We start from the raw sequence: 17095 nt of genomic DNA, 5'->3' as shown, positions 1-17095 counted from the left end.
AGAGAGGTCGGATAGGATACATGAAAGTGAGGAGCTTGGCACAAGTAAGTGGAAGCAATGCCAGGACACTGCTAAGGCCCCCGTGGTTGTCAACCCACGCTCCAAAGTTCAGAGCCCCTGGGGCTGTTAGACAATGTTTTAGTTGGTGTTCAAGTCTCTGCTACTACGAAGTGTGGACTGCAAGATGATCCGGAAAGTAAGGGCGAATCAAGCAAGGCTTATCTCGGTAGAGATGGCAGAAGAGATTAAGAATTACTAAATACACTATAAATGAAAAGATAAATGCTAAGTACTGACCTGATGTTCTTATTTTCTGTTTGATCATCTGCGAAAACCTTTTGTCAACCCATCCATTTCTGCTGCCTTGGCTGTCTTTTTTTTTTTTTTTTTCAGAGGGGATTTCACATTTCACAAGCACTCTTGTTCCATCGTACCATCACTAGTCTAGAACTATAATGCATCCCGTGAAGGAAATGTGCAACTATGTGGAATCGCTTTGTTGTACGCTACATAATGATGTAGTACCGGGTATTTACCTTAAAATTACGCCGTTTGCTTTTATAACGTCATAAATCCAAGATGGCCGCCATATGTTACATTTATTCATTATGTTAAGAATAATTACTTCCAGAGTGCTCATGCGCAAAATCTGCATAGCGCATTTTCTGATACCCATGATCCGACGAAAAATTTTAGTCCTTATCGATTTTTGGCACATATCTTACCGTTCGTGAGTTATGGTCCATTACATTCATCACCGGTTTTGAACATGTTACTATCAGTTATTAAATAAAGGTTAAAAGAAATAATGTTACTCCTCTTATTTACTCGCAACAACTTTAATAAAACAATGATATCGAATAAACATTACTAGTACAGTCATGTACTATGGTAAGAAACACACTTTACTAATACGTGTACAATGATATTAAACAAACATTGATGTTTAACATTGTAACAACTGCGTCTGTTCGAACGTTACATTCTTTACCCGATACCTCCATTTCAACTCGTCGTTGGGCAGCCTAGTCAGACGAAATGGGGTCGCTCAGCGGATACCTCAGGGTTTTCTAATGGCAAGTAAGACATGTAATCTTACTACAGGATACGCTTAACGTGAGTACGAAGAGATTAGCAACTCACGGGTGACGCCTATAGAAACTCACGACGTAATAGTAGTAACCGTCGACAAATTTTATATGAATATTTGACTACGTGAGAACTGTTCATGATTAAATGGAATACTTAATCACTCAATACTTCTCTTAGCTAGCAACTAACTTATGAACTAGGCTATAATGAAATAATTCATGACACATACAATTGTAGAAAATAAATATTTATTGATAAAATATTGGATTATTAAATTGGCATTTTATGCGAGTCATCATTTGGAATTGCGTAAAAACAAGTATGGACTATGAGTCAGCGCTGGCTCGTAGAAAGGAAAATAATATCCAGTATTAAACTATAAAGATCAGTTCCTTCGTGAAGTAAACTTTGAGTATGTACATATTTACAATAGATCACTGGACATCTAAGGTCCATACTGCAGTTGAGACATAGGTGTAATACCAACACAATCAACTTGTTACGATAGCTCATTTGCTTTAAGACTAATTAAACAAGTCTCACTTATACACAATGTTAAGCCGAAGTGTATCTCAAGTCCACTAATAAGTTCAACCTTAAATTGAACCAAAACATCATTTTTAAATCGGAGGACTGAACTGCATTTCACGGATATATTTACTCGCCGATCCAATCAGAATTGAGCGTTGAGAACATCACATGGTAAATTGTAGCTAATACTCAGTCAATGACGAGTCACTAATAAGTAAATTCATATAAGCAAACTGAAATAAGTAAATCTAGATGCGTAAATTTAACTGGATGAATCCATATGAGTGAACTTAAATGCATAATTCCATGTGAATAAATCTGAATAAATCTGAGTAAATCTGAGTAAATCCAAACTCATGTTTTATTGCTACGTTCTCGTTGTGCATGGATAACTTCTTACGAACTAAGGCATTCGTTCCTAGTGCCTGTTAAATACGGCTCCTATTCTAGCTTTTCCCTAGCTATAGTTCGTTGAGAAAATGTTAAGTTCAAACAGAGAATGTTAATCTATTTAGCTATCTAACTAATTTCTACATAATCTTTGGCTGTCATACACATGTCCTTTTAGGTTCAATGTCCCTTTCCTTCGTTATATTCCATAACATTCTACTTCAATGCAAGCTACTTTATTCATGCGCAGTTACTATGCAAGCGCTATGTCGCGGTGTTCAGAAACATACTCTCATATATATCGGTGTCGTGAATGAATTTGGTCAAATACAGCTATCAAACGTATCGTTGTATTCCGATATTCATTACAACACATCTAAAGTTGACATACGATTCCGTCACAAGCATACTTCTACAATAGTAAATTCTGTTCATACCTTGGCTTAGGTCGCTCCAGCGGTGTGGGCAATCTCACGTATACGAATCTAACAAAATGTAGTGTGGGATATCTTAAACTGCAGGCACTCGATGGCCCCTGCGTAGTGCAAATAAAACTTCTCATATCACTATATAACTCATACCTTTCCTCCAGTTAGCACAATCGTAACCATATTTCAACATCCATATTATATTTTAACATCGTAGCCTCAATAATAACTCGTCGCGTTCCCAAATACACGACCATGTCAAAGTACCACACTGTTTCTTAAGACAACATTTAAAAGTTGCTATATCTCATAACCTATGATTGAGTTCAATGCCCTTATTGTGAAGCAAAACAATGCGTGATTCCATCTGTTTATTTTTACACCGCGCGCAACCAATCGTGACGTCAACTTGTAACATTACCACTATGAAATCTCTGTAATCTGCCAGTATGTCATTATAATCAGCTGTTTCCAAACTTCTCTTTCAAACCTCACGCTACATACGAGTATTTTGACCGATATACGTTGACGTATATATCCATTACATCAGAAACTACTGCTATATTGCTAAATCATGTAACTACGGACTTAAATATCTCACACTTCGTCGGTAACATTCACTTGCATTTCTTATGTATCGGTCTATAATTGGCCCATCGGCACATATCTAAGGTACATGTGTAGGCAAACCAAAAATTATGCGATTAAATATTGTAAATGACTTAGCTCGCTCATGGTTGTCCCTGGTCCAGCTGTTCTGCTCCCAAATAGATGTAGTTGGGTCTGCTGTTAGCTCATGGGTTGGACATCTGGAACATCATCTGCTTCCTCATCACGGGATTGCTGTCGGTTTCCCGTCGCCTTCCTCATCATGGCTCGGTCGTTGGTCCCCAGCTTGGTCCATCATGTGTACTTAGCACATCACCCTCATGGTCCTCTTGTCAGCATCTAAATTAATGATTATAGTGCAGTGTACAGCCATTATACAATTCTTTTTTGACGTCTGTAATCCTTAATTTTATTATTTCTTTCGTGGCTCTCCGACGTATCCTCGATTTCGTTGGTAATGATTTCAGTGCATCTATTCTCTGTCTGCCCTTCTTGTAGATCTTGAGGAAAACTTATTTTTATCCTGATTCAATCATTGGAGATGTTTCTCTTCTTGTGTGTGATCCTTTTTATGTTGGCTTGGTCTCCCTTTGCAGACTATAGATCACTGCGCTGAGTATCCACCCACGCGTATCTCATAGCTCTTGTAGGTGATTCCTTCTTAATATCTCGAGTCAACTATGCTATTTTTCGGTGATTTGACTTGTTTCTTCTCGTTTCCGATGCTTTTTCCTTTAGTATATCTTTAGATCCTTTGTTATTCCTAAAAGAATTATACCGCGGTCGGTAATTCCGTCTTCACTCTCCGTTGAGAAAATTTAAGATGGAGTTTTCTTAACAATCAAGTTTTCTACTTTTTTTGTAAAACAATACAGTAGACAGTCCACTGTCCGTTTCACCCTTAACACTTGACCGTTCCATGACGTGTATGGCCTTCTGTGTCATCGCAACTGGTGTCTATTCTTTGCTTGCTATAGATTAAATGGCCCATATCCTCAGTCGGCGCCATTTTGAAAGCTGTCGCGGACGTGTGAACGGGCACAACATTAATGCCCTAACGAAAACGATATGACATTATTCTTTATAAAGCAAATGCAACTCCATCGTATAATACATTTGTAGCAGAGCCTAGTAGTAGTAGTAGTAGTAGTAGTAGTAGTAGTAGCAGTAGTAGTAGTAGTAGTTCTTAAAATATAGTTATGTATTGATATAAGAATTATTATATAATGAGATTAAATTATTATTTAAAACAAATCATCACTATCTAACTCCACCGATGAAATTTCATGGTTTGTGTAGTCATCAAAATTATCCCAAACACCTTCATCTCTTCCACACACCCATAGTTCAGTGCAGTTTAAATTGTGGGAAAGACATTTACATGGTAGAGCACATATTCTTCTAACACAAGAGGACCGAATAAGCTGAAGAACTGTCTCTGGAGCTCATGGTAGCACACACGTACCCGGAGCATAATGGTAGTTTACTCTCTCTCAATTCCCAACCAGTGTTTAATGGTGAAGGCGGATCTGGGTAGGGCTGATCAGCACGGTTCCACACTATGGCTCAGTAAAGAAATCTATCAACATATGGTATCAGTGATGGTCTTGTTGGTGGCAAGTTTTCTCCTCGAGTTAATTTCTTTGTAACATCCACCACCTCAGTTCTCCAATGTTTGATATATTTCTGCCAGGGAGATAGGAGTTATTCCCCTTCCATAAATGTGGCGAAATATTCGCTTCCGACGGGGCATAAACGCGAGGCTGAATATACCCTGACAGGACTGTGGCTCTGTGGGAAGTAGAAAGATGCCGCAGTTGGAGTACAATACCTTGTACTTACTTTACTGGTAGTTATGTTGCAAAAAATTAAAAGAAAGTTGTTTATCCTAACCTGCACCTCATGGAATTTGTAGCAAGGAGTTTAAAGCTAACTTTCTGTAAAGCCGCACAGACCATTGAAGGTAAACATGAAGAATGATATTGAATAAATGGATGAATTCAACGAACAGTTCTTTAGTCCGAGAAGTATTTATTCCTGATCTGTCTAAAGCATTTGATAGGGTGGGTCATGGGAGACTACTGGCAAAAATGAGTGTAATTGGACTAGACAAAAGAGTGACTGAATGGGTTGCTATATTTCTAGGAAATAGATCTCAGAGAATTAGAGTAGATGAAGCTTTTTCTGACCCTGTAATAATTAAGAGGGGTAATTCCTCAAGGCAGTATTTTTGAACCTTTATGTTTTCTTACATATACATAAATGATATGAGTAAAGAAGTGGAATAAGTGATAAGGCTTTTTGCGGATTATGTTATTCTGTATAGAGTAATAAATAAGTCACAAGGAGCAACTGCAACGTGACCTCGATTATCTTGTGAGATGGACAGCAGGCAATGGTATGTTGATAAACGGGATTAAAAGACAGGCTGTGAGTTTCACAAATTGGAAAAGTTCTCTCAGTTTTAATTACTGCGTTGATGGGGTGAAAGTGCCTTTTGGGGATCATTGTATCTAAGTGTTAATATAAGGAAAGATCTCCATTGGGGTGATCACATAAATGGGATTGTAAATAAAGGGTACAGATCTCTGAACATGGTTATGAGGGTGTTTAGGGGTTGTAGTAAGGATGTAAAGGATAGGTAAGACTCGAAAAGCAGATCGATTTGTTCTGGGTGATTTCCGACAAAAGAGTAGCGTTACAAAAATGTTGCAAAGTTTGGGCTGGGAAGAACTGGGAGAAAGTAGAGGAGCTGCTCGACTAAGTGGTATGTTCCGAGCTGTCGGTGGAGAGATGGCGTGGAATGTCATTAGTAGACGAATAAGTTTGAGAGGAGTCTTTAAAAGTGGGAAGGTCACAACATGAAGATAAAGCTGGAATTCAAGAGGACAAAATTGGGCAAATATTAATTTATAAGAAGGGGAGTTAGGGATTGGAATAACTTACCAAGGGAGATGTTGAATAAATTTCCAGTCTCATTGAGATCAGTTAAGAAAAGGCTAGGAAAACAACAAATAGGGAATGTGCCACCTGGGCGACTGCCCTAAATGCAGATCAGTATTGTTTGATTGATTGATTCATTCATTCGAAGTGCAAAATGAAGAACGTAACAAAACAGAAATTGAATCTAGCATTTAACTCTGGGACGAAGTTTGTGCTCATGTAATATGGTTAAATACATTTATTTTACATTAGTGTAATTTGTATTAAGCCGGCCTCGTGGTGTAGGGTAGGGTGCCTACTTCTTACCCGGAGGCCCCGGGTTCGATTCCCGGCCAGGTCAGGGATTTTTACCTGACTTGAGGGCTGGTTCGAGGTCCACTCAGCCTACGTGATTAGAATTGAAGAGCTATCTGACAATGAGATAGCGGCCCAGGTCTAGAAAGCCAAGAATAACGGCCGAGAGGATTTGTCGTGCTGACCACACGACACCTCTTAATCTGCAGGCCTTCGGGATGAGCAGCGATCGCTTGGCAGGCCAAGGCCATTCAAGGGCTGTAGTGCCATGGGGTTTGGTTTGGTAATTTGTATTCGTAATAAAATGTTTGTTAAATGATTACAAATTCATTTTCTAGTACAGAAAATTGCCTCTGTTATATAGTTTTTGGTATGATTAGCTGCCACCCGTGTGGGGGGGGGGGTCGATTTCCACCTCGGCTAACTTCTAAGTGTTTTTCTGTGGTTTCCCACTTCTTCCCAAGGTAAATGCCGGGATATCTGACTTAAGGGCCGCTTCCTTCTACCTGCCTTCGCCTTCCAATCTTCCCATTCCCCACAAGGCCGTTGTTCAGCAAAGCAGGTGGGGCCGCTTGGGTGAGGTACTGTTCCTACTCTCCAGTTGTCTTCCAGACCAAATGTCTCTTGCTCCAATACACTGCACTTGAGTTGGTGGATGTGGTATCCCTCGCTGAATCCGCGGGAAAAGATAAACCCGGACGTCAAACAGATTATGAAATGAAATGAATAAAAATGTACAAAGTACTTGCTGCTAATTACAGTGTTATAAGGGTAGAAGACTACTGCAAATGATTTGTTTAATTGTATAGCCTAATATTTAAGCGATTTCATCCCTCTGAAGAACCGACGGAGTACTTAGCAATGGACTGAAAAATTCGTTTTCAACTTATTTTCTAGAATAAAAATAGCCGTTGGCGCAGTAGCCCCGAAGGGCTATGGCCTACCAAGCGACCGCTGCTCAGCCCAAAGGTCTTCAGATTACGAGGTGTCATGTGGTCGGCATGACAAATTCTCCCATTATTCTTGGCATTCTAGGCAGGGGTTTCTAGAATACCACTGGGCATGAAATTAAACAAAGAAATAGTTCGTGATTAATTAGGAGCATTAGTGAAAGTTCCATCCTATCAGTCCGTTAAAACTTTATCGTTTAGTTATCTTCAGCTCATTAGACTCGGCGAAAGAAAAGGTAATTGTAGGCTGGCGAGCAACACGAGGGAATTGCTAGATCCAGAGCAGAGGAGTTGTAACATTCCATTACCAGCATAAACTACTCTTTCTACATCGGCAAGATTCCGTGTGCTCGTCTGCTGTAGGAACACGGAACTGTGCGAAACTTCTCGAGCGGACGAACTCTCGTTTTTGGCTGTAAACAGAACGACAGGATGTAATGTGATACATGGAGAGATTACTGCAGCGAACTGCTAATTACACTCGGGACCCACAATATGACGTTATCTCCACCTAGCCTTTCTTCTTGCAAGCGAGCACGTCTCCGTCTCTTCACGTGTCTTCTGCTACATTGCCTAAGATATTTAATGGCATCTCACAAGAAGAGTACTTACTAATGAAAGTAGCCTATTACTCCGAAACGGTCTCTGTAAAGCTTAAGAACTCTGCGAGAAGTTAAAGATATCCAGCTCCCTTGGTAATACTAATTCGTAATCTCTTCCTCAGCATTTAATAAAATCCCAGGACAGAAAGAATTTAATCTTAACCGGAGTTATTTTTTCTAAAATATTAATTAAATATTTTGTAGTGATTATGTGTCACCTTAATTAACCACCGCATGACACGATGGTCATGTATTACATGTAATAAATTTAATTATTGGTTCCATACTGACTTGAGTATAAAGATAATTCTTAAAATGAATTACAAAATCTTTTCCACCTATACAAGACAAAGATGTTACTATTACAAACGGTTTGTATAAAATATTACATTAAAAAGTAACATGTTTCAACCTTACTAGAGGTCATCTTCAGCTTAAAGATTACTGAGAAAAAAGATATACATGATATAAAACAGTGGTACAGAAATAACAAGATAAAAATTACACCGATAAAATAAAACTCAATATTTTAAAACAGTTATCGTTCTTCAGAATTGTTGTCGTGAGATAAGAAAAACTTGTTTAAACAAAGTGGGTGCATGTTACATGTTAATTTATTTGTTTATCCATAATCCATAATAGTTTCCTATTTTAAACGGAAAATATAAATAGGTGACAGCTGATTTGAAGCACTGCCACAGCCATGTGAAGTATTTATCCAGTTAACCACGACAGATCCATCTCACCTCAGGAACTCTGAAAAGTGGTGGCAAAATGGGGCTCTGGTTAAGACGCAGCAGGTCGTTATGCTACTTAGGTTCCAAAATGGGTAAAAAAAAAGTAAATAAATGCAATGTAAATTTTAATCTTATACCAGTTGCATAGTATTATTTGAAGTAATTCCACATATTGTATATGAGTTGATTATGTTTGTAAGTATAGGAGATAAAGTAGAATTTTGTAAACAATATAAATTTATTAAGGATGATCTGTTTGTTTAATAGAAAAAAATTGTTAGCGTAAATTGTATATTATTGTATGCTAGAAAAAAAGTTCTTATCTTGTTAATTTAAAATTTAGTGCTTGACAATAATGTATTTTAGCGTACCACTTGCCACTGAGGTAGACACCTCATTTGCAAACAAAGAGATTTTGATTTGATATGATATCCGACCTCGTAAAGAAACGGGACGAGTCTTGGACAAACAATGTTTTTTTGTCGTAATATGTACCCACTTTGTTTAAACAAGCTTTTCATCTCACGACAACATGATTGAAGAACAATAATCAAAATATTGAGATTCATAGTATCTGCGTACTTTTTTATATTTTATTCCTGTACCTTTGTTTTATATATATATCTATCTTGTTTCTTAATAATTTCCAAGCTGAAGATGACCTCTAGTAAGGTCGAAATTTATCCTTTTTTTTATGTAATGTTTTAGACAAGCTATTTGAAATGGTAACAACATCGTAGAGAATAGCTGAAGATAACTTTTGTAATTCAATTTTAAGAATTACCTTTACGATGGTCATGTCTCAGACTTTGGAGCTTCTCATGCCGCGAGACAAGCGTGCCGCGTCGATTGCTTTTTTTTAAAATCTGGTTGGCTTAGAAGGTGGCTTCCCTCGCATAATTTGCTATGAATTTCTTAAGTTCGTGCCCCAGGGAACACAACACAGATGTGCATCATTTTAAAGAAAACAACAATAAGATATGATTTGAGGAATTACATTATCTTTTCCGTTTGTTTATGTTTTAATTTTTTTATTTTGACTGAAGGTCGAAGAATTGTACTTGTTTCAGGCCCTGAGCGAAAGTCCATAGCCGTGTTGAAACACTGGATCCCGCGAGATCTCCGAAGTTAAAAAACATTGGGCGTGGTCAAGATTTGGATGGGTTGCCACGCGCTGTTGGTGGGGGTAAGAGAATGGAGGAGCGGAAAGAAACTGGTCACCCTACCGTACGTAAACTCTGGTTCAGGCACACCTCTGTGGAGGTACGGACCTGCCGTCGGGCAGAATACACCATTCAGGTCCTAAAATGGCTAATAGACATCGCTCTTTCCAATGGTGAAATAATTTTTAATTTATCTATAACAGCCTCCTAGATCATCATCATCATCATCTGTTTACCCTCCAGGTTCGGTTTTTCCCTCGGACTCAGCGAGGGATCCCACCTCTACCACCTCAAGGATAGTGTCCTGGAGCTTCAGACTCTTGGTCTGGGATACAACTGGGGAGAATGACCAGTACCTCGCCCAGGCGGCCTCACCTGCTATGCTGAACAGGGGCCTTGTGGAGGGATGGGAAGATCGGATGGGATAGGCAAGGAAGAGGGAAGGAAGCGGCCGTGGCCTTAAGTTAGGTACCATCCCGGCATTCGCCGGGAGGAGAAGTGGGAAACCACGGAAAACCACTTCCAGGATGGCTGAGGTGGGAATCGAACCCACCTCTACTCAGTTGACCTCCCGAGGCTGAGTGGACCCAGTCCCAGTCCTCGTACCACTTTTCAAATTTCGTGGCAGAGCCGGGAATCGAACCCGGACCTCTGGGGGTGGCAGCAAATCATGCTAACCACTACACCACAGAGGCGGACAGCTTCCTAGATACAAAGAAAAATAGAAATAGGTGACAGCTCATCTCAAGTACTGTCACGCCCACGTATTAGCGTCGCCTCTGTTTGAATTTCACCCCGTTTGAAAATTGGTGGCTTTGCCAGCAGGCTGCGACAGTTAAGTATAAGCATAAATATATAATATTGACCCCGCCATTATAGAGATAATAGAACCAGTTTTCAAGAATCTTGTGAAATCAGAACTGTTGATAAGATCTGTTGGAGGTAACACACAAAATAATAACGAGTCTAGCATCTTTAACACTAATCTGAACAGTTCTTCCAGGAAACACTGTTTTGGGGCATATCATCCGGATGAAGTCAAATAAATAATAAAGTTAAAATATTCCACCTATTCAATACATAAAAAGAGAGGTTAATAAAAAATTAAATCCCGTAGCTCACTTTTTGATTAAATAAGGAGAAGATAAGTTATTCCTTTGGACATGTCTCAAAAATCTTGGTACCAATTTTAGTCTAAGACATTTTTTTAAAAGGCTATGTCTTTAATTAAACTGCTGATCTTAACTTTGAAGTTGAGAAATTTGTTTGGTCCCGGAACAAAATATGAGAATTATAACATGTAATGTAAAATCCAACCAGGCAAACCATATGTTAAACAAATTTCTCAACCTGAATATTTTAACTTTATTATTTATTTGACTTCATCCGGATGATATGCCCCAAAACAGTGTTTCCTGGAAGAACTGTTCAGATTAGTGTTAAAGATGCTACCATGAATTTTAATGATGAAATGAGGGCCATAATTAAAATGGTGCAGCAATTAGAGCTTGTGATTGGAACATATTGCTCCGAGTTTCTTCAAGTATGTAGTAGGGGTGCTTGAATGCAAATCGAAACCTGTTGTACGTTTATCAAACATTTTCTCAAGTTACATTTTTAACACATCGTTTTCATCATAATTCTCACAATATATAAGCTACAATTTTGCATGACTGTGAACTTTAATTATTTGAACGACGTACACTAGAATATCTTACATAACATGTGCCATTAATTAAAACGAATATTTTTTAAAATAATTCAAATATTTGTTCATTTTATTTAAATATAGAAAATAAATAATGTTTACAGTGCCATCGCTGAGATTCTAGCGTATGTCTTACGAACAACACAAACATAATAAAAATGTAAATAATTGGAGTGTCCGCCTCTGCGGTGTAGTGGTTAGTGTGATTAGCTGCCACCCCCGGAGACGCGGGTTCGACTCCCAGCTCTGCGATGAAATTTGAAAAGTGGTACGATGGCTGGAACGGGGGCCACTTAGCCTCGGGAGATCAACTGAGTAGAGGGGTGTTCGATTCCCACCCTCGAAGTTGTTTTCCGTGGTTCCCCACTTCTCCACCTCGCAATTGCCGGGATGGTATCTAACTTAAGGCCACGATTGCATCCTTTCCTCATCCTTGTCTATCCCTTCCAATCTTCCAAAAGGCCCCAGTTCAGCATAGTAGGTGAGCCCACCTGGGGGTTGTACTGGTTCTCCTCCCCAGTCGTACCTCCCGATCGAAAGTCTCACGCTGCAGAACACTGCCCTTGAGGCAGCAGAGTTGAGACCCCTTGCTGGGTCCGAAGGAAAAACCGACCCTGGAGGGTAAACGGAATAAGAAAGAATTAATGGGGGGTAATTATTGCGAAAACGCTGCCTGACTGCGCAAATTACACCGAATATTTTACAGTGTACTGATGACAAATGGATAACTTTTTTAATGAGAATGTCTTAACACTATGTTAGTAGTAAATAATAAACCCTCGAATTTTCGGTTTTTAGTCATAGGGCTGCAGAAACACCTTTTATTAAATTTACACTAGCGAATTATGTACCTTCCCCTGTCCTAGGGAACACAAAAAACAAAAACGAGATTTGATTTGAGGTATCATATTGTCATTTTCGTTTGTTTACCTACACTTAACAAGGGGCTGTCTGTCCGAGGCGGTAAAGGCGTGCTCGGTTCGCCCGGAAGGACGTGGGTTCGAATCCCCGCCAGGAAGTCGTAAAATTTAAGAAACGAGATTTCCACTTCCGGAGGTGCATATGGCGCTGAGGTTCACTCAGCCTACACCAAAATTGAGTACCAGGTAGATTCCTGGGGACAAAGGCGGCCGGACGTAGAGCTAACCACTCTGCCCCGTCACATGCCGAGGTTAACAATGGTGGAAGCCTTTACTTTCCACTCCTCCAAGGGCCTTCATGGCCTGTAAGGAGGTGACTTTGCTTTCTTTTTTTTACTTATACTTAATAAACAGGCAATTGCTGCACTACTGCAGCATTCTGTATTGGAATATTGTTTTTGAAACGTAATAGGTTATATCGCCTGTATGTCCGACTGCATGGCTAAATGGTTAACATTCTGGCCTTTAGCGCAGGGTATCCCGAGTTCGATTCCCAGCCGAGACGGGGATTTTAACCTTAATTAGTTAATTCGCCTGGCTTGGGGGACTGGTTCTGAGTGTCGTCTTCACTATTAGAAATCATCTTAGATATGGCTGCATCCTCACAGACATGCAGGCCACCTACAGGTCGCACTGCATAGTGGGGCTCATATGACCCAAAGCATGTTTTCGCTTATTGCAGCTCTAAGAGACATCTATCGTGGATGATTGGCATTTCCCTTACACTATAAACATTCCATTCACAGTATAAGTTCGCGTTTTACCCACCAGAGTACTTGAAATGATAGTATTGTGCATGTTAGTAGATGCCTCTATGGAGTAGGCTATTTTGATTAATGAACAACATTGCAAAGCAAATTGAATTCACATGGGTTAAAAATATCATACTGATTTTTTGAAGCTTTGAGAGATACTCCACACTGTTATTTTGCTCAAATACCTGGTTTTCAAGTGCCATATATGATTATATAGGTGTGTTCCTCCTGAGACCCATCATGCAGTGTGTTCAAAATGGTGCCAGACAGTGAATGTAAACATGTGCTTGCATATGGGCCTTTGTATGCGTGTGAATCGCAAAAATAGACTGGTGAAGCATTTATAATACAGTGCACTCGGTGTATGTTGGTTATTGTTGTTTGAGGGGCGGGGCAGTGAAGTTATCAGCCCCTAAACAAAGTATACCGGTATTCTGCATCACAAAACAATTTGTAAGTTGCAGCGTTGTAAGTTGACTATCAGGATGAATTCAGAATACTTAGATGATGATCGCCTAGAGTCTGCTTTGGAGGAGATATTAGCCATTCCTTCTGACAGTGAAGATGGTTTTGGCTCTTCAGATGATGATGGTGATGCCATCGAGAGCGAGAATCACCATATTCCTGTGTCTGATGATCCACTCCCATCTACATCAACTGCATCTGTAGAAAACTACGTTCATCAGCTCCCTACAAAAGGTGTGTTCCTGTGACGGATGATCCACCCCAATCTACATCAACTGCATCTGTAAGAAACTACAGGCGGTCTGCTACCATAGGACGATCAAGTGACATCAGTTCTCTCCGAGACAGTGCAAAGTACAGACATCCCATATAGAATATGAAGAACATTCAGCGTTCAGATAATGATATAATCTTCACTGGAGTAGCAAAATTGCTAGAAGATATGTGTTTACAAACTCCCTTTCAGTCATTCAGCTTCTTCTTTGAGGATGATCTTTTATAAGAAATCTTCACGAGACTCACAAGTACAGTATACAAGTAGATCCCAGCAAACCTTTTGTCTTAACGAAGGACTAAGAAAGTATATAGGTATCTGCATATTTATGTCCATAGCTAGAGTTCCCAGTGTGAGAGACTATTGGAAAGACATAATAGGGAATACAACCGTTAGGGAAGCACTGTCCGTTAACAAATTTGAAAAAGCTAGGCGTTTCCTTCATTTTAATGATGATGATTAAGCAATTCCTTCTGGTGAACCTGGACATGACAGAATACATAAAATTAGGCCACTTGTGGATCATCTAAATAAGAAATTTTCTGTTCTTCCTATAGAGGAGTCCTAACCAGTTGATGAACAAATGTGTTCAACAACTAAAGCCAGGCACATCCTGAAGCAGTACATACCATATAAGCCCCACAAATGGGAATACACAATTTTCATCATCTGTGGTGTTAGTATCTTTGCATATAGAGTGGAGATATATAGTGGTTTGGAGAATGATCCCCTTCTTCGAGCTGAACTAGGAGAACCTGACGTAGGTGCCAGCACCAACATTGTCATGAGGCTATCAAGAATTATACCAAATGGTTGCCAACACAAACCATATTTGATAATTATTACAAATCTCTGCCCCTTTTGGTTGAGCTGGAGAAGAGGCAAACCCATTGTCTTGGTTCATTTAAGAAAAACAGATTTCCTAATGTCAAGTTGTCCAACGACAATGAAATAAAGGGTCGGCCAAGAAGGTATAGTGAGGAATGTGTATGTTCGACAGATAATGTTGAAGTTACAACTGTTATGTGGAAGGACAACAAATCTCTATCCCTTGCTTCAACATTCGTTGGCGAGGAGCCAAAAATAACCGTGAAATGATTTGACAGAAAATAAAGAAAAAGCGTGGAAATTCCTTATCCCAAGATAGTTTGTGTCTCTAATCGTCACACGGTTGGAGTTGATTTGCTTGGTAGTCCCACTGGCAGATTCCAGAACAAAATGAGAAGTAAAAAATGGTATTTCAGACTGTTCTACCATTTTTTAGATTTGACTGTAGTCAATTCATGGCTCTTACTCAGACGATGTTGTGTTCAAAATGGTTTGCCATGCATTATGCCATTAGCTCGTTTTCGTGTTGAGCTTGCCGTATCATTGTGTAAATATGGTTCAGACATTGCTCCTACAGGAGGAAGACCTCGCAGTGGCATTGAGGTTCAGATACAGGCAAAGAAGAGGAAAGGACCTGCTGCACCAGCACCTCCACAGGATGTCCGGCTCGATCAAGCCTCCAATTGGCCAGAGATCACGAATGACAGGCAGCGATGCAAACATCCTTAGTGCAGTGCTAAAACGTCCTCAAGGTGCATGAAATGTTCAGTATACTTGTGTCTCCACAGCAAGAAAATTTTTTTCACTGTGTACCATAATAATTGACATGTGAAAAAACATTGATGACCTTGCAGTTTTCATAATAACTCTCTTGTAAAATGTATTGCGAATACCTTAATGGGCCAATTGGCAGGAAATATAAAGTATTATACAGTTTCAACATAAAGACTAATTATTTGAACTTGATTTTACTAGGGCTACAGTTTGCTACCTCAAGCAGCAGCACTGCATAGTGTCCCTTATGGACAAACCAGTTTTTTGATCACACTGTAAATGTACATTGCAATAAATTTATTTGAACTTGATTTTTCAATATAGTAATATATATATATATATATATATATATATATATATATATATATATATATACCCATATAATTAATTTACCAAAAACAAAAAAAAAAAAACATGCAGTGTAGGGATAAGACCTGCAGCAGGCCTTTCCGGAGGCTATACGCCAATATATATCACCTGTACTAGGTCTGCTGCCGTCATGGCAGTCCTTGGATAAGAAATCATAGTCTTTCAAAGAACGCTATCCAACGAAGGGACAGGGAAGAGCTGCGAGCGGGAAGGAAGCGGCCGTGGCCTTAGTTAAGGTACAGCCCCAGCATTTGCCTGGTGTGAAAGTGGGAAAACACGGAAACCCATCTTCAGGGCTGCCGACAGTGGAGTTCGAACCTACTATCTCCCGAATGCTGGATACTGACCGCACTTAAGAGAACTGTAGCTTTCGAGCTCGGTTATGGAATTAATATAAACACAAAGAAAATTAATGTGATGAGAGTATACGACAAGGAAGATATGAAGGTAAAAACAACAAATGTCAAATTGAACAGGTTGCACAGTACAGATATTTGGGGAGCATGCTAACTGACAACTGAATGAGTGGAAAAAGAACAAGCATATCAATCAATCAATCAATCAATCAATCAATCAATCAATCAATCAATCAATCAATCAATCAATCAATCAATCAATCAATCAATCAATCAATCAATCAATCAATCAATCAATCAATCAATCAATCAATCAATCAATCAATCAATATTAATCTGCATTTGGGGTTGGAACACTTGCACGGAGTGTCACTTGCACTGAGCCTCGATTGAAGAGCTGGCCTACCTCCTCGGTGTAAATTGAAATTATACTCACTGTTTTCCTCGCTTCTCTTTTGGCTACAATTTTTCTAACTTCATTCGCCGTTTCATCCGGATTGCAACCAGGACTTCTAGTGGCTTTACGTCGCACCGACACAGATAAGTCTTATGGCGACGATGGGATAGGAAAGGCCTAGGAGTTAGAAGGAAGTGGCCGTGGCCTTATTTCAGGTACAGCCCCAGCAATTGCCTGGTGCGAAAATAGGAAACCACGGTAAACCATCTTCAGGGCTGCCGACAGTGGGATTCGAACCCACTATCTTCCGGATGCAAGCTCACAGCTAGTCCCCCTGGAGTTGAGGGTGGGGAGGGGTTGACATACATAAATAATCGAAAACAACCAATATTAGTGTCTAATCACTAGTTTTGGGGGTCGTTGAGATGAATAGTGACATGCCGGATGTCGTTTAATTCGAAGTTCAACCCCCATTAGCATACGGGGGAGTGAGAATGGGTGAAAAAGAAA

Source organism: Anabrus simplex, chromosome 1 (genome assembly GCF_040414725.1).
Source record: "Anabrus simplex isolate iqAnaSimp1 chromosome 1, ASM4041472v1, whole genome shotgun sequence".
In the NCBI taxonomy this organism is placed as follows: domain Eukaryota; kingdom Metazoa; phylum Arthropoda; class Insecta; order Orthoptera; family Tettigoniidae; genus Anabrus; species Anabrus simplex.
The sequence above is the reverse complement of the archived record's forward strand: the minus strand, read 5'-3'. Positions refer to the sequence as shown.